We start from the raw sequence: 22,349 nt of genomic DNA, 5'->3' as shown, positions 1-22,349 counted from the left end.
AAGTTTGTATACTGATGATATTTTGAACTTTTAAAGGATTCTGGACAAGGTCATCTTATATGAAAATTAAAAATGAAGGGGATTCATGTGTCACTGTTTGGTGCATTTGTGATATTGCAATAAATCTCTTCATACGAGAGGAACAAAATCCAAATGTGATTGCGCTATTTGAGACTTTTGAGTGCAAGTAAATAAATTACACACCTTTGAATCTCACAAATTTATACTGAACACCTTTTTTTATTTATTAATAAAAAAGATAGTTGCATTGATGATTAAAAACAAATATAAGAGCCTTCAATTGGAAAGAACAGTAAAACCAGAGTGGAGATTACAGCTAGAGGGAAGGGAAAATTACATGCAAGGAGGTTACCCAATTAGTAAAAGACAAAGGTAATGTTTGCATATACAATGGTTATATGGAGAACAACAGTGCTACCAATGGACCTACACTAGCCACAAGAGAAGTAGCATGCTCAAATTAGGAAAAGAAAGGTAGCTATATTATGCTTCACAAAATGGCAGCGTATCTTTAGATCTGTCCATGCTGGTTTATTTGATGCCTCTTGTTGTTAGAGCAGTTCATATTCACCTGTGGGAGCATCATAGATGTCTTGCAGATTTGGAGAGTGGCAGTGCATGGGACACCCAATGTGATATGGAATGCATGGAACATCCATGGTGTTGGCAGCACAGTGTGCTGTGATTAGCTTCTATTTGAACTTTCTACCTCTGCAGGTTAATGCGTTTTTATTCAATGGTAAGGATCTCCTCTGCAGCCTTTGCTTCACTTTGGAGGTAAAGTTTTGCCTTAGCAGATCAAGACATTCAATCTGTCTAAGTAGACATTCTTGTATTAGGAGCTGGTTATCTCTTTGTTCTTGGATGTAGGTGACCAATAAAGAAACACATTGTTGCAGAGCCATTTTTGTGTGTGTGCCATCCATTGCTACTAATACTAATAGTTCATGCAGGAGTCACTTTTATTCTACAAGTTGTCTTGGTATTTGGAATCATCATTCTTGGATATATTTTGATTTTGATTTTGATTTTAATTTGCAAGCACGCCTTAAGGTCTCCAATAAAACTTTGTTCTATGCTTTGGAAGTTGGTGCATGAAAAAGAGCAGTAGATTATTATGCAGATTCACCACTTGCTGCAACCTTGATGAAATTATGATAACTTGATGTAAATCTAACTTAGGAGTACTGCAGTAGTTGTTTCACTGTTTTTTTTAAGGCAACGGAACTTGCATAAGGGTAAAGGTGACATTTTCTTGATCAACAAATGAATTAATTGCAAAAGAGGAGCATATTACATTTAGCAAATTAACTAGAGGATCAACATCTATCATACCTTAAAATAGAATAATATCTAGGTTAACTTGTATGGTTTTTGGCCTCAAACAATTTATTGATTGATGAGGTGGACAAGTTTGACATAGATTGTACTTTAAGGCTTGAGCAAAGTCATCAACGATCCCACATTTTCCTTATGCCTCATTTTTCTCTAGTTCGTTTCTCTGTCACTGCAAGGCATTCTCTATTGTCTTTTGAAACTTTTATGAAGTTGCCATCTTTGGCATGATTTTGTTTGCCATCTATGGGACTCATAGGATGAAGGGTCATGAGTTTCAATACCAAGCTTCTTGTAGCTAGACCTCGTGTGAGTGGGCACACAAACTTGAGAGGAAGATTTAGATGATAAACTATAATACTATTATAATTTGTTAGGCAATGCACTTTGATACAACTATTCTGGGGCCCACAGGCGCCAACGGACTACACACTAAAAATGGATTCAAATGTGTTATGTATTGTTTTGTCAAGTACTTGCTGGTGCATTGGCCTCCCAAGTTTGGGGTTGGAGTGAGACGATTTGATTATTCATGTGGAGAGAGGTGTTGTAGGTCTGTATTTCCACATTTCCCCTCCTTCCAAATTCCCCTTTGTACTCTAACATAGAGCCTCCTATATATCCTTATTTTGTCCTCATGACATTCATTTTCCTTAACTCCTTATTCATGGTGCCTACTATATTGTCTTTATGATGTCTGATCAGTGTTCTTAACTTCTTTTAGCTACCTAGGACCCTTTTTATTGCCTTGGTTTATTGGATGAAATCTAGCCAATGTCATTTCCCACGGCTAATGAAGTTCAATTCTGTTGTGTTGAATGAACTATTGTCAACTTCACCTTTATGGATGGTGATATTGGCTTTTGGAATTATACTTAGGATTAGGAACCCATGTATAGGATTATCCTTGATCTGCTGTATGCTCATAAATATGTAGATTTGGATTGAACTTTGAGGGTAAAAGAACTTCACCAAAAGGAAGTAAAGCTGCAATAAAAACTCTTAGAGATCCAGGAATAGGAAATCCACAAGCAAAGTATACCAAGTTGTCCTTGGAGTCTACTAGGGTTTTCTTAATCCTTCTTGACTTCCTTACAACTATGTCTCCGCAAGTGCTCAAGCCAATGGAAACATTAAAGCACCAAGAAGTCAGCACAGTTAGGTAACTCTTTGTTCTATTCCATTCATTTTGCAGGTATCATTAATTTATGTTCTATGGTTTGTTTATATTGCATGATCATTGTACATTTGTTTATTGCCTCACATATTACTTTAGTTTATTTCTTTACTTCAATGTATTACCTTATTGACCTGCTCAGTATACTATCCATTGCTTCTAGCTCATTGTTAGATCTACTTATTGCCTTGTGCATTTCTGATTAGTGTGATCTAAGAGGGGCCTTCTACCCTTTTCCTATTTAGAAATTGATTTTGTGCATACATGTTATTTTGGAAATTACTAGGAAGTGATAGAGTGCACCAACCGCAACAATTAAAGTGCTGAGGCAAAGAGAACACAAAGACAATAGCACACCATGCTAGAAGTGTAATGCATGATTGTATGATGAAAAGTTCGATGAAAAATACAAAGTTTCAAGGAAATAATCCATATGCCTTTAGTCCCTTGTATTCTCCATTTTCATTTTCTGCTTATTCTGGAGGATAATACCACTGACACTTTTGGAGCCATGTAATGCAGAGTATGAGGAGTTTTGGACTTTGCGGTATGATCATGCATGCTTGGGAGGGTCCTAAAAATGGTAGTAAAGACAACATTACATGAAGATTACCATTGATCTGTGACATGATGAAGGTTCCAAATCCTTCTAGATCATACATATGAGTGGTCCAATAATGTTCTTACAGGAAACTACTTCCTTGCACATAAACTTGCATGTGTACTACCCCAAACATCAACGAAACCAACATTTTTTCCAGCTAAGTTCCCTGTTGTGGTTTTTCAGTGCTCATATTACTAGCTTTTTCCTATTACCTGCAGTTTTTTGGCCTTGAATGTTAGGGAAGTTCTGCATGACGTCAGCTACCGCTTAGGATTGTCCAGCCTGGATTCCCTAGCTTTAGATTCTCCTTGGCAAGCATTCTTAGACTTTGTACTGGTAGTCCTACTGTGATCAATGACATCACCATTGGTCTTCCATTGTGTCTCAGAGTGCAGACACTTGAGGATTTCAGTTGCCCTAGATGGTCACCTTTTGTTTATTATAGTATGGTGTCCTACTCCTCTATCTATATTGTGTTCACTTGGGGGTTTGTGACCTTTTGTTGATTAGTCCCCTTTTGTGTTTGCCTCTTTTCTAGGGTCTCCTTTTCTTGCTCCAATCTTTTGCTATTGCACTTACTCTATGTTCCAGTACCTTTGATCTATTGTTAGTCATTTGTGGACATTTGTAAATAATTTTTCAGGATCTACCACAAATGAAGGTTCTCAATTTTATTTGTTTTAGAAGCCCATATGATTGATTGGTTTTAAATATGTCTTATGGAATAGTTCCTTGTAAAAAGGAGACCAAGCAATGTGAAATCGAATACAATCAGCAAAGAAGGATCCACTACTTGCATCAACTACCCCCTCACGCCATACATATTATTACCAATCTATAACTGAAATAGATCTTGAAGCCTTCCCTATTTCTTTGGATGACGATTCTTCCACCTACACATAAATATTTGGAGCCCCTGGAATTGGGAAAGCAACCTTTGAAGTGTGCATGGAAGAAATCCTAGGAGTGAAGTTACAAGATGCAATGAGATAAGGGTGATCCCCATTAGTTAACCTTTGCATTTCAGCCCTTTTGTAAAGTGAGTTTTTTTACAAGCAACCTTATTATAATGATGTTTCCTTTACATTCATCGTTGTAAATTTGTAAATATTGCTTTCTCATAGCAGTGCCCCCAGAATTCCTTGGTTTCTTTGTGTCAAAAACAATCACAAATTAAAGGAATGCTTTTCTTGGTTTGAATGCCCCCCTTGCATGTTGCTTCAACAATTGATGGTGAATCAAATTGGGTGGCATTCTCAACTGACCTCTTCCTTTTCGCTCAACTGCCATCTTCCTCATCTCACTTTAACTCGCATCTCTCACCTCCATCTCCTAATCAATGCGTAAACTCTTGCTGTATACTGCTGAAAGAAAACAAACTGTAAAGAAAATAGTAAATTGCTTCTTTTCACGAACACATAAAAACAAAAGAATGGAAAATGTAATTACCTAGTCTAAAAACTTCTCCCCATCTCTTATAATTTCTTTTATTTTCTTCTTTCCTCTCTTTTCCTCTTTCATGCAATTCTGTAAATAACATTTCAATTTTGCTATTGTTTTTGGGTTGAGGGGTGAAGGTTCCCACCCCTTTTTGTTCTTTATAAAGTTTGCATTCTTGTTTTTGTTTTTTGGTTGACGTTGGTTGTCAGTGTGGACTTCTTCTTGTCTCAAGGACATCCCCAACAAGTTGGGGACACACTCCCAGCAGTTAGAGACAACCTCCAACATACTTGGGTTGCCTGGTTGCCCACCCCCTCCTTCAAAAGGCTTCTGGGGCATGGAAGAGGGAATGTGTGGAGTGGGTTGGCAGTGAAGGGAGAGGAGTCCTCTGCCTCTTAAGGCTATGAAGGGGTGTCCTCATGCAACAGTGTGCATGTATAGTGTAAAACAATTGAGCAAGTCACATTTTAATTTCTAAATTTGTTGGTCTCATTAGGACATGAGTTTACACCAACCTAATGCTAGTTAGATAGAGGAGTTAAAATGTTAATTTTTAGGCATCAAGTTGTGTTTTCCTCTCTTAATTGAGTGCACTTCATTGGTCACCCCTTTAAAATATTTCTACTTATTTCATCATTTTTGCATTTGTCATCTGCCAATATCCATGTCAGATTTGATATCTACAGACTTTATCTACTTCACCGTCATAGGAAGATCTGTTGTCATTCCTGCTATTTTTATCTGTTGATACTTATATTGTGCAAATGTGTTATTGGATCTGTTATGATCTGCTGTTGATATTTAGATAATCTGTCATTTTACCATGATATCTGTGCTTGTGCTCTTAATTGAATAATTTTAATCATTCCACACATGGAATTTTACCCATACTATTAGAGTTAAACCACTTGAAAACGTCTTAATTCTAGCAGTTGTGTTTAATACCAGTCAATATTATTATGATACTGCACTGCTTGCATTGGATCAGCTACTTTTTCATTGGATAAGCATGACCTTGAACTAGACTATTTACATTTTCATCTTTACAAGTGCTTCTAGGATCTCACATTCCGTGTTTTCAGTTCAACTGGGAATTTTGGAGCTCCAGTTAGAATCATTTCCAAATTTCTGTTAAATTACAATTACTTGCATGGAGTTTTATCAGATTTTCTGGTGGGGTTCTCTTAGTTCTCTCAGAGGCGCGAGAACAATTCTGTAACTTGTTGTAAGATCAAAATAAGTTTCAATAAAGATTTTGAAAAGTTTCCATCTTTGCTTAAAGGTATTTAATGAATTATATTTGGAAATGTTTGTTTTTGGTACGAGCTAAAGCAATTATGAGACTGCATACTTGCATTGAATCTGCTAATTTTTTATTGGATAACACACCCTTGAATTAGACTACTTGGAAATAGATATTAAACTATTTGGGACACAGTTGAATATGAACTCTTAAGCAATCTCAAGTTTTTCAAAAGTTGTCAGGACTAAAAAGGTTTAGTCAGCCAGGACTGACTCAGAGCACGCTCCATGATTCTTATCCTTTCTCCAAAGATAAGATACATGGTATCATGATGTAATATTTTGCAGCTACATTTTACTTTAATTTGTGTAATAGGACTGTCATATTTATAAATGTGCTTATACATTAATTATTTTGACTTGGGGTTTACACAATCTTCCTCAAGCAGGATAAATAATCATTAATCAATGTTCCACATGGATGCATTCCTATGGGTTTGGGTGATGTCCTAGATTTCTTAAGGAAATGGAGGAAGAGGTAGGGTAGCAATTTATGAGATATTGATTGGTCGATGACTTGGATTTTTAACCTTGTTGCTCAATGTACCTGTTTACTATGCATGCTGCAATCTTTGTTTTTTTGACATCTCTCAATATTCCACAAGCAGGATAAATAATCATTAATCAATGTTCCACATGGATGCATTCCCATGGGTTTGGGTGATGTCCTAGATTTCTTAAGGAAATGGAGGAAGAGGTAGGGTAGCAATTTATGAGATATTGATTGGTTGATGACTTGTATTTTTAAGCTTGTTGCTCGATGTACCTGTTTGCTATGCATGCTGCAATCTTTCTTTTTTTGACATCTCTCAATATAAATTATGCTTTATATTATGTTTATCATCTAAGTTACTGGGTTCGGGTTCGGGCACTGGTTTGGGTTTATTATTGTGTATAAAATCATAAATCAGTGAATTATGAATTTATAGAAAAGCTTTTAAAGTGTAAAATAATAAACCGAAAGCCAATTAATTATCGAAGGCTTCACTGTTCGAAGCCCACCCTTCTTCGTCGAATCCCTCCCTTCATCGACGACAACTCTATCTCTCCCTCCATCGACAATCAACTGCAAACTAGTGTCGGCAACTGCAAATGGGTGTTTTCATCGACGACAACCTACAAACAAGTGTTTTCGTCGACGACAACTGCAACGTGGGTGTATTGACTTTAATGACTGTTGTCGAACCGAACCGGACGCGAACCAAACTCGAACTGAGACCCAACTCGAACCAGGACCAGTATTTGGGCTCTGAGTGCCGAACCCGGTAACTTAGTTTATCATATATGGCAGACTTGTTGGGTACTCAAAAGTCAAACTCAAAACAAGTAATTTTCTGAAATACTTGCCATTTTTTGGCAAGTACTCGCTAGGAAGTCTGTAAGTCTGTGCCAAAAACTCTTGGCCAGTGGACAAAAAGGGTCATTTGAGTAAAAAATAGACAGAAAACACACAAAAGTGCTAAAAAAGGCGTTTCTTCTCTACAAAACCCCCAACGGCCCTCCCATCTTTGAACACAGCCTTCACATGTCAATAAATTGTTTTTTGGTGAATTGGAAGGCAAAGTTGAAGCACATGTCAATAAAAGGGTTTTTTGTTTTTTGTTTATCTTTAAATATTTTACTTCATTTTGGCTGCAAAATCCAACATCTTGGTAAAAATTTTTCATGTTATGCGAAAACTAAATACTATTTTTGCATTTTATTTATAAAAAATTAGATTGATCACCATTTTTTACTTAATTAGAGTAATTTATATTTAATTTAAACTAATTTAATGTTGATTTTAGCAATTCTTGTTGAATTTACGTTAATTTTTTGTATTTAAACATTGAAATGTTGTGCTTTCTTTGTATGTGTAGGTTAAATACATCATATGATGGCAAATAGAGAAGCTTCTGAATTAGGTTCAGCCTCAGGCTTCACCCTGTCAGTGCCACTGCTGATTATGGGCACTCCTATTGGAGCTAGAGACCCTGCTTGGAAATATGCCTATCAAGGACTGATACATGCGACAATTGTTTGTAGTAGATGCACAAACTTATATCATGGAGGCATAAATCATCTCAAATACCATATTGTAGGCATTACTCATCGTGATGCCAAACCCCGTGTCAACATTATTAAAAAGATAAAAAGATATATGAATGCTTATTTTGCAACCATTGGCAATATAGAAAATATAGCGAAAGGAGAAGACAAGAGCAGCCATAGCAGCATCCATAGCTAGTGGTCATTGTCGTAAAGTACAACTAGAACTAGATGAAGATGACATGTCAAGGCATAGTGGGTTCTCTTTGTGGTCCATGCATCTGAAGCAAATCGACCTCCACTTCATCTACTTCAAGTAGAGTGCCATACCTACACCTACACACATTCCACAATTTTTTTTTTGCTCAAAAGCACATCTAGAGCAAAATTATCATTGGAAGCTATATGGTGGAATAGGGAGGTGCATGAACATGCAGATGTGACACGTGTTGATTTTTGGTACTTCAGCAACATTCCTTTCAATGTTGCAAATAGACCTTATTGGGAGAATTTGGTAACTACATTGATGGGTGTAGGAATAAGCTTGAAGGTGCCTTCTCTTAAAGATTTTAGTGGGAGGTTAGTTAATTTATGCTAATTTGTACTTTCAGTAATTTATGTTGAACTTTAGTCTAAATTTATGTACATTAATTTATAGTAATTAATGTTGAATTTAGGTTTTTTGTTGTGTTTAAAAATTAAAATTTTTGTACTTTCATTTTGTACTTGTAGGTTGCTTATAAATGCAACCAAAAGGACAAGGCTAATAGTGGAAGAATAGATGCAATGGAAAAAATATGGCTGCACTATTGTTTCAAATGGGTGGATAGATGGGAAAACCCACACTATTATCATTTTATTGGTAGCTTCAAATAGTGAGGTGACATTTTCAAATCAGGTGATGACTCTAACAAAGTCAAATATGCGGAAACAATATGTCCAACATTGGAGGAAGTTGTCACGGAGGTTGTAGAGAATGTGGTACAAATCATAATTGATAATGCAACAACATATGTGGAGGCTAGGAGATTGCTCTGAAACAAACATAAGACACTTTTTTGGACACCTTGTATGGGAAATTGTCTTGACTTTCTTTTGGAGGACATAAACAAACTTTATTGGGTGAGACCAGTTGTAGATGATGCAAGGAGCATAACAAAATTTATTTACAATCACCCTTGGGTTCTTAATTTGACGAAAGATCACACCCAAGGGAAAGAGCTGGTAAGATCGAGTGTCACAAGGTTTCCAATGATTTTCCTAATGTTGCAAAACATTATTGGCTTGTTGACTTTTTTGAAACAGATGTTTGTGAGTTAGTATGGCTAGCCTCATCTTATTAAAAGAATCCTGAAGGAACGAGGGTTGACAACTTTTTTGCACAGAGAGCTATAGAGATCGTGAAGGTAACCTCAAAACTTTGAATTCAAATTCAAATTGAATATTTTGTTTTTAAATTTAAGTCTTTAATTATAAACTTTTAACTTCAATCTTTTTTTATTTGCAAATTGTAGGTGTCAGAGCCCCTGGTTAGAGTTCTTTGTTTGGTAGATGGGGATCAAAACCTAATGGGGTATATTAATGAGTCCATGGATAGGGCCAAAGAGTCCATACAATATTACAAGAGGGACAACCTTAGATTTGATCCCATTTGGGAGATCATTCTTCGAAGGTGGAACAATCAACTCCACCAACCCATCCATGCAGCAAGGTACTTCGTCAAACCTTGTTTTTTTCTTCAGATGGCTTCTCTTTTCCTAATGGAGAGGTTATGGAAGGCCTCACAACTTGTATTCACAGAATGACACCCTGGGTTGAGGTGAGAGATCTTATCGTCCAAGAATCATACAATTATAGGTTAGAAGGGGTAGGTTCTTTTCTTTCGAGCTAGCTACTTGAGGAAGAACCACTCATACACTAGGTATAAAAATTTGGAGTCTTTATATCACATGCATCTTACAAGTTACAAATTTGAAATTTACAACTATTGATATTTTTTTTTTGATTGGTTACATGGAGTTTTAGCCTGGTCCAATCGCCAAGTGAGGACACAAATTGGGGGGGACCTCATCCCCAAATCCAATAGTCCAGACTTGCGAGCATGAAAGCCTAGCAGGGACTTGAGCTCGTAGGAGTAAAAGACTTGTGTGGGTTTGATATAGATACACCGGGCATGAAAGACTTGCGTGGGTCCGACATAGAGTTTGCGAGCAGCACACGCCAATGAGGATCTAGATCCGCGAGCAACACACGCCCAACGTGGGTTTGGCACAAGGTCTAACACAGTTGGTCCTTAAGCTCCTCCTGAGCACCTCCTCCTCAACATCTCACATGTCCTCCACCCCCTACACGTTCTCCAATCTCCATCTCCACAATCATCAGTATGTCCTCCAATCTTTGCATGCCCACCAAGGTGGGCCCAAACTGACATTAACACCGTTTGGCCCAAATGGGGATTTGAACATTGGTTGCACCATTAACAATGCAACCACTTGACCACTACACCACAAGGTGATATCCTACAACTATTGATAATTTGATAAAATATGTTTTGACTTTTTTTTGTAACTCTATTTTATTTTGTAGATTCTTTGTGGAGGGTTTAGATACCCCAAATCTCCAAATATTTGCCCTTTGCTTTTTGTGCCAACCTTGTAGTTTATCGAGTTGTGAGCACAATTGGAACTTGTTTGAGGCCATCCACATGAAGAAGGGGAACAAATTAGCTTAAAAATGCCTCAATGACCTTGTCTTTGTGCAATACAACCTTCGATTGTGCACAAGAAGGTATAGGACAAATTAGAGTATCCCATTGATTTGGATGAGATTGAATAGGGCGGATAGGCAACCTCCATTGTTTACTGAAGATGAGATTCTTGGTTTTGAGAGGTAGGCATTGGAAAATGTAGGTGCAATAGGAGATATAGGATTAGATGATATTTACAAGGCTAAGGAGGAGTCATTGCCATCTACTTCTAGGATGGAGGTCAAACCACAACCTTCTATACCAAAGCGAGGAGCCACAACAGACTTCAAGGGTTAGAACCTCAACCTCTCCCTAAATTTTCACCAGATAAGGGAAGAGAAAGATGTAAAATGTTGTATATACAATTTTCATTTTGTTAGCTATCTATTGTTCATGCTTATTGGTCATTAGGATTTCACATGATAATGTGATTTTGTAGTCAATTTGCATTCAAATCAATCAAATTTAATAGATAACACTTCATATTCATTTATGAACTTATTGGACATATCTGGTTTTTGAATTTTGCAAAACAATTGGGTTTCTAAAGAAATTTGAGTAGTATTTTAAGTCTGAGTCTGCCAACTATGATGTCTATGATTACAAATCTGTCAACATTGATTATAGAATCAATATTTTGTTATGTCATTTTAGCTAGTGTGTACCCTTGGTGTTTTTGGGCCAATTCCTGTATTGGCAAAATTTTATCTCGCTGTGTTTTAGAGACTCACCCAAAGGATGAGGAAACAAATTTGCAACATTGGAGAAATCACCATGGGAGGGTGTTTTTTCACTACATTTGATAGCGGCAACTCCCTTGCAAGATAGGGGAGGGGTAGTTTTGGGTTGTAATGTATTTTTATAGGAAAGTATGAAAGGACGAAAAACAGAAACTAATAAACATATAAAGAGATTGATTGAATACAAACAACTATAGGGGATTACTCAAGAACAAATGGGAAAAATAATAAACAAGAGGAAAAGTGTGTATAGAGTTAAATAGAAATCTGAATTTAACTTTACACAGACCTAAGTCATAAGGTTCAAATTTGAATTCTACAACAATAAAATTCAGAGGAAGTTCGGTAAGGTAAAAAATTCGAAAAATCGGCATTAAATTTGTCTTATATAAATTTAATTTTTAAAAAAATATAAGTAACGAATTGAAAAAATTAGAACAATATTATGTAAAATTTGAATACATAATAATAAATTTTAAAATATTGTAAGTTAAATATATATATATATATATATATATTTTGATCAGTAATAATAGTTTCTTTTATTAATAAAAAGTATAGAAATTACAAAGATTACATGATTCTATCAAAAATGCCTAGTTATTGTGGCAAAAAACCAATGCCATCACCGCACAAACACCATCACCCCAGAAAATCCAAAATATCCTGTAACGACTCATACCAATTATAACTGACAAGTTTAAACGTAAACCCTACCACCCATACATGCCCTACCAACTACCCCATACATCCTCCATTTACACCAGGGAGCAAAAAAACAAAACCCCGTATCACTAGACAAAACATTTCACCAGACCCCTGCAACAAACGAAATCGAACAAACATCATTACTCAAAAGCACAAAATGAAAAACTAGAAGCCAATTACTTCATGCTCGAAGTCTCCCTGCATGTGAATTGCCGCTTCACCTTCGCCACCCTACCTCGCCTTGGGCCTCATTTCCCCTTGCCTTTTGCTTTTCCATCAGCTACCACCATTACACCACCCGCCAAAGCCTCTCTCTGTTTGAGGTAGGTTTTCAATGATTCCCACCCAATGAGAGCCTTTGCACGTCGTTCATCTCGATTGCAATATGTGGGCCAGCGGATAAATGGGACCAATTCATGAACCTCCATTGCATTTGGGTCCTCAATTCCCTCGCTCACATCAAACCCTGCCCCCAGGACCGCCCACTCTAGAATGGAATCCAACTCAATTAGCCACTCATCATCTAGGATAGCTTGTACCCACCCATTTGACATTCTCCGTTGCCTAACCCAGTTCCAGCCCCCATGCAATGACCATTGTCACAATGTCCATGTTGGACCTGTAACGATGCTTTGCTTGGAGAAAAACCTCTCTGAGCTCACTTGCACAAATTTGTCATCACCAAACTTGAAGAGCCCCTTCAAGCGTTTCGCAGAGGCCAAACCAAAGAAAGCTACTCGAGGCCGTGAGGTCACCAAAGGGAAATTGGCCTCCATAATCTCGGCTTAGTGGGAAATACTTTGCTACAGTCTGCAGAAAATGACACTTAGCGCCCCCTTTTAATGCCACCTCAAGCCCCCTGTCCCATCAAACATTCTCCCTTGCTGTCAAATAAATGCGGCATTCATTCATCTTCATGCCAAGAATGTCAGTCGTCGAGGATGAGAGTGCGAAAATCCTCGACTCCCAATTCACCTACATCATTAAAAGATAATGCCCATTTTGAAAGGGTATCTGCTTCCTGATTTCCAATATGACGGATGTGGTTGATTTGGAAGCTTTGTAGAGTTGCCAATTCATTATGAATTACAAGAATGTACTTATTCAAATACCAAGCCTGCACTTCCCTAGAAATGATTGCATTTATGATGATTAATGAGTCGCCCTCCAAATGTATTTTTGATAATCCCAGACGTTTCCCAAATTTAATCGCTTGAACTCCCTTGCTGTCAAATAAATGCAGCATTCATTCATCTTCATGCCAAGAATGTCGGTTGTCGAGGATGAGAGTGCGAAAATCCTCGACTCCCAATTCACCTACATCATTAAAAGATAATGCCCATTTTGAAAGGGTATCTGCTTCCTGATTTCTAGTATGACGGATGTGGCTGATTTGGAAGCTTTGTAGAGTTGCCAATTCGTTACGAATTGCAAGAATGTACTTCTTCAAATACCAAGCCTGCACTTCTCTAGAAATGATTGCATTTATGATGATTAATGAGTCGCCCTCCAAATGTATTTTTGATAATCCCAGGCGTTTCCCAAATTTAATCACTTGAAGGGCCACCATTGCCTCCACCACATTGTTTGTACCATCATCTAGTTTTTTTTGCACCCTTAGCAATAATACTCCCAGTCCAATCCCTTGCCAAAACCAATTTCTAAAGGGCTCGGATTGCCCTTGGATGCACCATTGCCAACCTTCCTCCGGCTTTTTCCAAGATACCTCCAAAGGCCTATTCATATCTGGATTAACCCAATCAAGCCCATGCATGGGCCGTAATTTAAATATTATTAATATATACATAAAAAACATATTAATTTTTGATATTAAATAATAAATGTTATAATTGAAAATCTAATTTAATATTTTGTTTTAATTTAAATATTATTAATAAATAAATAGAAAAATATTGAAATTTATATATTGAATAATAAATGTATTATAATTTAAAAAATTAAAATTTCAACATTGAATAAAAAAATGAAATTAATAAAAAATCATTTGAAAAACAAAATATAAATATATTAAATTTTGTTTAAATAACAAAAAAACTTAAAATAAAAACGAAACCTAAACTTGTCATGGACAATGGTGGGTTGGTTGGGAAGTATTCTGCGATAGAGAAAGGGGTTATCGACTAACTGGTATTGGAGTAATGAGAGGGGGATTCAAACACATCTGGCCATTGGTCAGATCTGGAAGTAGGGTATTTTACAACACGAACTACAACTCTCAAGCTCGTTTGAATCGTCCGATTTTGCAGTGGTCACCATGTCGGCCAAATAATTCAACACAGCTGGTACAGATTAAACACCCAAAGACTCTCTTTAAAAAATATATTTTAATACTAATAGAAAACCTGAACCCTATCCATACAATTTTTTTGGCAAACAACAACAAATTTTTAGGTTTTCTTTTAAGTTCGTCGAATTTTGAACTTTATGACTGAAAATTGGCCAACCTTGCCACTTAAGACATAGACCATGAACACGTAGATAGAAAAGGGGCAGGGTGTGCAGATTCAGATAGAATACAAAGTGCGATTCAGCATATGGCATTTAGATTTGAAAATATTTTATTATTCTGCATTTACAGAAAGGCACAAAGAAATTTTTAGGGAAAAGATTTTGTATTAGACTTGAGAATAATACATGAATCATGAAAATCAGATAGACATAAAGTTCTGGGAAAATTCCACTTTTTCTTCACGAACTGCCAACTGGGCATAAAGTCACCGTTCCTTGTTTCGCATACTTGCTATACAAAAAGGCAACAATGCAATGACCAATAGTCACGTCAGTTATGTGATGAGTTATCTAACCCTAGTACCATCCTATAACTTTACAATTAATAGACAAAAACTATCCATTTTCCTATACAACCATTTTCTTTTTCTCTTTTGGACATTACAAAATATTTAAATACAATCCCAAAACCTCAAAATGAATGTATATTTAATAGCTCAGTTAAAATAAATAAATTGCAAATATTAATAGGGCTGACTTTATAATTAAATATTAATGCCTTGTTGGAAGTTGGTGTGCAAACAATTGTTGCAGCATTTTCTCAAACAATTATTGCATATTGGCTGTAGGGATTGCTATTGAAGCATTTTGAAAAACACTTCACGGTTAAATTCTGCAAATATGGAATTCCAATGTCATTAAGTAAATGTTTGATATGTGTTGTTGGTGTTCTGCCTGTCTTATATCAATGGGCCAGTCGTAGAAGCACACTTCAATAGCATTGATGCTAACATAATAGGTTCCTCTTACTGTTTGTTCTATAGACTTTGCTTCACAAATTCTTCTAAAACCGCATTATACAAATACCCAAGAGAACCACCTTGAAAAATTGACCCATCTTTTAACAATCTATTGCATCCATGCTAAATGCAAGATTATGCATGTCCCTTACGTCATTCTCAAGCATCCACTTACAAATTGAGGGTCTCAATATCATGATAAGCAACCTTAGCTCTAGTGTGTGTTTGTAAAAAGAACATATAAAATGAACATTCATAAGCTGGCCATCAAAAAAGACGTTCTGTTTGGTAACAGGAATCTGGGTTGGATTGGGGCATTACTTCATTTCCATTAGCAGTAAATAGCAAAGCATTCATATCAAAGATTCTCTCGTGAGCCTACCGCCATCAATGTTCTCCTTCCCAAAAGATTGTAATTCACTTCTTGAAATTTTGCTCGATGTCTCTGTAGCATTTGGTAATTCAACAATGAAAGACGTTGGCATGAAGGGATTATCTCCACTAATTTCATTGAATAAACCCACAAAATGAGTATATGCAAGTTTAGATAAGCTTTCACGTGCTAGCTAGGATGACAATAATCCAAGCTTTGTATTAGGAATGCCATGAAGACAAGTCTCAGCATTAAATTCCTTTTAGGTCATGTAGATACAGGGAAAGGTTGTGGAATGTGCCTTTATGTTTGCAAACTGTATTTATTTAAAAATTTGTAAAATATATTCAACAGATGCATTTTGTGAATTTTAACTTCACATTCATTGAGATGACGCCTCTTGAGATGTTTTGTTAAATTGGTACTAGTGCTCAACCCTGTTCTGACAATTGGCATATGTTTGTTAGGGTGTTCAACCAAAGTTCTTAAAATATCCTTTCATCATGCTTTTAGAACTATACACATCCCTCTTTAAAGATTACAATCTTAATACAAGTGTGAGAGTGTTAGAAATTAGGATCTTAGGATACTAATCATTATAAACAAGATATAAATTAAATAAGATGAGAATCATGAAACCATAAATGTACACACTACACAAGATATACATGGGGAAAACCTTTTTGGGTAAAAAATCCCATAAAGCATCATTTAATTAAAACACTTACAAAATATAGTCTATCTTAAATAGACTGAACCTAGGGATACTTCTCCTTACTTCCATATGGCCTGTAATACGTTCTGTGCATAGTGATATAACTAATTATAAAACTCCTTAAATATTAGGAGGAAGGGTGACAACATTAGTCACACCTTTTCAATAACCCCCATTTATAAATAATTAATAATCTAATATTTATTAGATTATAATTATTTCAAATGGGATATGCTTAATAAAGCATATAATAAGATTTTATAACCTTATATTAGAACAATATTTATGTTATAAGGGTGTGGCCCCTAATAACATTATGTTCTAACCCTCCCCTTTAATGTTAATAGGGGCATCACGTGTCAATTTCCATAACAAAAAAGATGAAGTACCCCAATAACGTAGATCTTCTTTGTTAGTGATAAATAGGGACACAAACATATGCCATCAAGAAGATCATCCATTCCAGACATGAAAGTCATCTTGTCATAATTTATAATCTCAATGTTTTAAAAATGATGCTATGAGGTCTTATAAAAAATTATATTGGAGCCTTGGTCTCCTCAAATTAGCCTCTCCCTAGGTTTATTACATAGTGGAAGATTTACAATATGCCCATAGGACATATAAAATGCTAGGACTTACTAATGCCTAAGGTCATATGCCTATTAGATCTTACACCTAAGATTTAGCCACTAGGAGGTGTCATGTACACTCCCCTTGAATAGCATCACCTTAAAGCCAATAATTGCACAAAGGTTTTTAATATGTGATGGCTAAGATTCCAACTTATTACTTCCTGATTATAGTATACTTTCTCTTGAATAGAATTGGAGAGAAATTATGATAGTGGGAATACTTTTGCTTGAGTGAGGTGCCCATGATCTTCAATGTGCTTTACTCTCTTTAGAAATGCGATTCTTTGGTAAGAGTAACATAACTTCAATTATCATATAGTAAGATGGTACTTTTACAAGTATCCTTTTGAAACTCTCCCATAAACCTTCAATGCCATATTGATTCTGCGATATAACTGGGGTGTCGTTTGAAATACCAAATATGAACAATTGGACATGCGCATTGTTTCATGCGATAAATAAACACGTACACTTAAGGAATCCATTGGAACGAAGATAAGATTAGCCGGTTGCATTCTGAAGGTTAGGATAGATCGAATCTTGACCTTTGAGATGTGTGCTCGACAAATCTTTTCAATCCAAGCACGCGCTCCGTCTGGTTCATTTGTTTTCTAGTTTCATTTCTCCTCTTTGGACTAAAATGATAAAACTATAGTTCTACAAAAATATTATAAACTTTAAACATTCAAGAACTAGTACTTCACCCTAAAAAAAGAAGACATCTTTCCTAAAGTTATTACACCATCCATGTAAGAGCACTTGCACCATTTATTTTGAAGACATGGTCTTTGGTAGATTTCTAGGATTTGTGGTCTTGCATGTTTTGATTAAGCATAAAGAGGTTTCCCATCAAGATCTACACATCTTTTAGTATAACCTATAAAAATGATTAGTGTAGCCTAACCTTCTTTGATACCATGTTATCTTTTAATTTAATGTGGTTACAAATTTGAGCAATGCTTGGCCTTATGTGATGCCATTGAGGGGGGGTGTGCATGTCAATGACACCACCGATTGGCTAAATCCTAAAGGTAAGTTCTTCAAGGATAAGCAAGTCCTAATAGGGATGCCATAAGACCTTAGGCATTAGTAAGTCCTTTTGGCATTTTTAAGTCCTACGGACATATTGTAAATTCTTCTCTGTGTAAATCTTCTACTTGTAAAAGCATTGTATTATATAAGATCTACAGGCACTATGCAATGAAAGTGAGAGAGGCTAATTTAAGGAGATGGCGGCTAATATAGTCTATCATAAATAGAGTGAACTTGGGATACGTGGACCATAATACCTCCTCTGCATAGTGATATAACATTATAAAACTCCAAATTTACACCCTCTCAAATAAGAGAGAACCTCTTTAAATATAGGAGGAAGGGTGACAACAAGTCACTTAATACAGCATATAATATATAAGGTTTTATAACCTTATATTAGAACAATATATAAATGTTATAAGGGTGTGACCCCTAATAACATTATGTTCTAACAGAGAGGATGCTAGCAAAGGCATGTAATTTGATTTTGCAACTGACAGTCGCATTAGCTTGAAAGTTTTTGAAAGTTTATAAACAAATCCATTTTGTGCACTTGCAGCAATCATTGCATTTTAAGAGGTTTCAGTTTATCGTGGTATTCTGTTGAACTGTTCATGTACTTTGCCATGTTTCAACCATTTGCATACATTATTACTAGAGTAGTTGCAACTAAAACATCTGACAAATTCTACTACCCCTTATGCATTGGTGGAAGTAAATAAATTGCCTCAATGTGTAGGCATGAACGTTCGCTGGGATGTTAAATTAGTTTAGCACATGCAAATGTCATTTGCTGGAAATTTTCAAAGCATTGTGAACAGATTACTCTTCCATTATGTTTCCATGGATTTCTATGCCCTGCTTGAACACCCCCATTTTCGGCACAGTCAAGAAGAATGCTGGCAAGGGTTTTGGATTTTGGCTTTATTTCTGCCAATTACCTAAGTTGCCGGTCCCGGTTCGGATTTGGATTCTGGTTCCAGAATCGGGTTCACAAATTTGTTCAAATTTATTTTGGGGTGGGTTTGGGTTCGCTTTGGGTTCGTTCGTACAAAAACATATAAAAATACAAAATAAGAAATATATACATATATGCAGCAGCAAATAAATTCATAATACACCACTGTCAAGTGTCTCATCCCCAAATGAGATGTGTTTTACCTTTTCGGCCTTTTTAGTGGTCTATTTTAGGGTTGGAGGGTCAAGTTGACCAAATAGGCAATAAAAAAAATTCAAAAAAATTGAAAAAACATGTTTAATTGCCAAAGTTCGGCCTGGGTTCTGCTACTGAATTTCAAATTCGCTGGAAATTCCCCAAAATTCACCCCGGGTCCTTCTAAGCGAAGCCAGCGATTTTCCAGAAGACCTTTCAACCAATCTATTTTGAAAATAGCTTGTGATCGTGGCATTCTTGAGATCACATTTCATTTGAAATATTTTGCAAAAGTTCAAAATAGCCTATGTGGCTTGCCAGCGCTTTAATAGTCACATGTTTGGCTAAAATGGCATGAGGGGCATGTGAAATTCCATAGATATCATGATTTTCGCTTTGTCGGTTGTAGAGTTTTGACTGGAGTTGTGCAAAATGCCCACATACAAAGAAGAAGTCTGCATCTTCCCTTTGTATCGTTTGTTTTATTTTTAATACATAAGCTTGCAGAAATAGGGTGCAGTACCTAACTAAGGTTTTGGAATTTTCCGCACTTCCTTGTGGGTTTTGCAATTCAGCCCTTATAAGGGATTTCTCACTTTTTCCTTTATTGTTTAGTGGAATTTCAGTCTTTGCGGGTTTGTGAGGGTGGGAAGGCACTTATGCACTTACCTGCATGTCTTGAAGTTCCATCTTCTGCTTTTAAAATGATATTTTCTTTTATTTTTAGCATTTAGCTTTGTATATTGTAGGACTTCAGGGAGCAGGAGGATATAAATATTTAGGAAATGTGCAAATGTCCTCCAAAGTTCCACCAACTTAGACTAGAATGGTGATTAATTAAATTGCAAACTTAGAAAGCTCAGATGACAAGAGATAAGTTTGTGAAAATATGAAAATTACAATTCTTCCCTTATTTGAATCACCTCAAACTCTGCAACAAATACAAATCAACCAACATTTTCACTGACAATTCTATGCAAACATTGTTGAATGCCTAGTGGATGCAAATTTAGACTCTGTGCTATCGCTGATTGAGTGATTCAATTAATCATGTAATTGAAATTGCACAGCAAGGTTTACTAGCGGCCATCTGTAGAACCTCTAAATAGCATCTGGACTCAATATATTTTGGATTTAACATGTCAAAACTTGAGGAGAGCCAGTTAGAATCTGTTATTAATCTTCCAAGGTATTGCATGACTTTATGAGACTGCAAACTGCATGGAAAACCTATATTTATGTCACTGAGATTGCTTAATAATCTGATCGTCTTCATGTAAACCAGATTAACAGGGAAATTGTGACTCAATGTAAACCATCTTGCAGCACTTTTAGGAGATTGAGCCTAAGTGCAAACTGCTTGTGATTACAACCACAAAGTGACTACTTTGATAGACAATTTGACATTTCAAAATGATTATGAACATTTGCGACCAAGACTTAATGACATTCATTAATGTTTTGGACTTGATTAAATCAAGTTGAGCAAGAACTTGAGATTCAACTGGGAATATGAACATCACTTTCAAGAGATCAAATCAATGACACATATCCTTTTAAAGTTTTAATGAATGTGAAAAGTTTAATATTTTCCAAGGTAAAAAAGAGGATAACACTTTTAAATGTGGATATATTAGGTGTGCCATTAAAGGGACAAACCATCTCCATGTATAAGCCTCCATAGGGTGTTTTTCTTGGAGACATCCTTGCACGGGCAAGGACATCAATGTAGATGTTCCTCTCTAGGCAAATGACAGGACACATCTTGCAGTTTTTTGAATGGTTAGGGGATTTTCCCGAGGGATGTTCCCATCCAAGAGGGGATGTCGGGCCATTCTCAAGATGGGTGGGGGATGTCCAAATTTCCCTTGACCATCCTGGGGATAGGAGGATGCCCATTCAACCATTAAATAAATTGACATTTAAATGTTTTTTTTATGGAAAAAACAGAAAACAGTTTGGAGCTCAGCTTAAAGCAATAAAATCATAAAAATGGCATGTGACATGAAGGTCATTGTGGCCTCAGGGTATTAATTGGATCCCATGAGGGGTGCTGTGCCTTTACCTTATTGGGGGCTGCCGCCTGTAGTCTCCCACTCGTTTTAAAAACAAAAAAATAAAAAACCTGTTTTGAGCTGCAGAAAAGCAACATTTTTCTATGTTTTTTGATTATTTCAGCAATGTTTTAGTTTCGTATGTTTTTCTTGATTATCCTGATCAATTAAATTCCATTTATACTTTTAGTTTACTCAGTTAATCCCAGTTCCAAGTAATGCTACCATCATTCAAATGATTCAGAAAGTAAAAATAATGATCTTTGTGAAGATGCTCAGATTTCTGACATGTATATGTTGGCATTGCAACTTCTTGTGAACATCTTTGTCAAGTTCTACTCTCTAGTGAATACCTTGGGAACATGCTGAAGCGCCTGACTGATATTATAAAACAACCCATTCAAAACTTGGCTTGCATTTTCAGATGCTGAAGACAACTGGAGACAGAGTGCTATTATTTTCTCAATGTTTACAACATGGTTGACATTGAGACATCACACAGTATTGAAGATGATATACAAAGTTTAGTGGTGCACTCTTGTTCAGTGGTACAATTTCCACTCAAGATGCTGAAGATAAAGGTGAAGACATTAATTGTCACTAACTATGATGCAAAATGTTGTACACCTGGACAGCTTTGTAGAAATTTCTCTTTCTTTTACTCATTGCTTACATAAATGATGAAATGCAACTACTTTTGTTATTTTTGTAATCTAGAAAAAAATGATGTCCCTGAAACCTGTCTCCAAGAGTTGGAGAATTACTTTTTTTAAAGGATTTTCGTTTTATTTGTATTTTAAAAAATTCAAATATTAATTTATTAAATTATATTAATAGCTGCCCCCTCCACTTTATAAATTATCTGGATTTTTTTTTCTGTTCCCAAACATTGCTCCCTGTTGCCTCTCCATGCCTGAAATTTGGCAAAACACTGAAAAAATGATAGCATCTTAAGCCACCTTCAAAATTAGTTGTATATGGAATTTGCACTATAATATGCTCAACATAGTAACT

The 22,349-nt window shown here is 36.0% G+C and overlaps 1 protein-coding gene and 1 long non-coding RNA gene across 2 annotated transcripts in view; both read left to right on the top strand.

Moving 5' to 3' along the window:
* The window catches only part of LOC131067459 (ruBisCO large subunit-binding protein subunit alpha), a 45,025-nt gene that overhangs the window by 12,436 nt on the left and 10,240 nt on the right, over window positions 1–22,349 (top strand). The gene's annotated exons all lie outside the window — the stretch shown is intronic.
* LOC131067460 (uncharacterized) lies at window positions 5–21,846 on the top strand. The gene is made up of 4 exons (XR_009111814.2): window positions 5–8,486; window positions 8,640–9,313; window positions 9,422–9,618; window positions 21,760–21,846. It is a non-coding gene; the product is annotated as an uncharacterized LOC131067460 (long non-coding RNA).

Source organism: Cryptomeria japonica, chromosome 3 (genome assembly GCF_030272615.1).
Source record: "Cryptomeria japonica chromosome 3, Sugi_1.0, whole genome shotgun sequence".
Classification (NCBI taxonomy): Eukaryota; Viridiplantae; Streptophyta; class Pinopsida; order Cupressales; family Cupressaceae; genus Cryptomeria; species Cryptomeria japonica.
The sequence above is the reverse complement of the archived record's forward strand: the minus strand, read 5'-3'. Positions and strand labels throughout refer to the sequence as shown.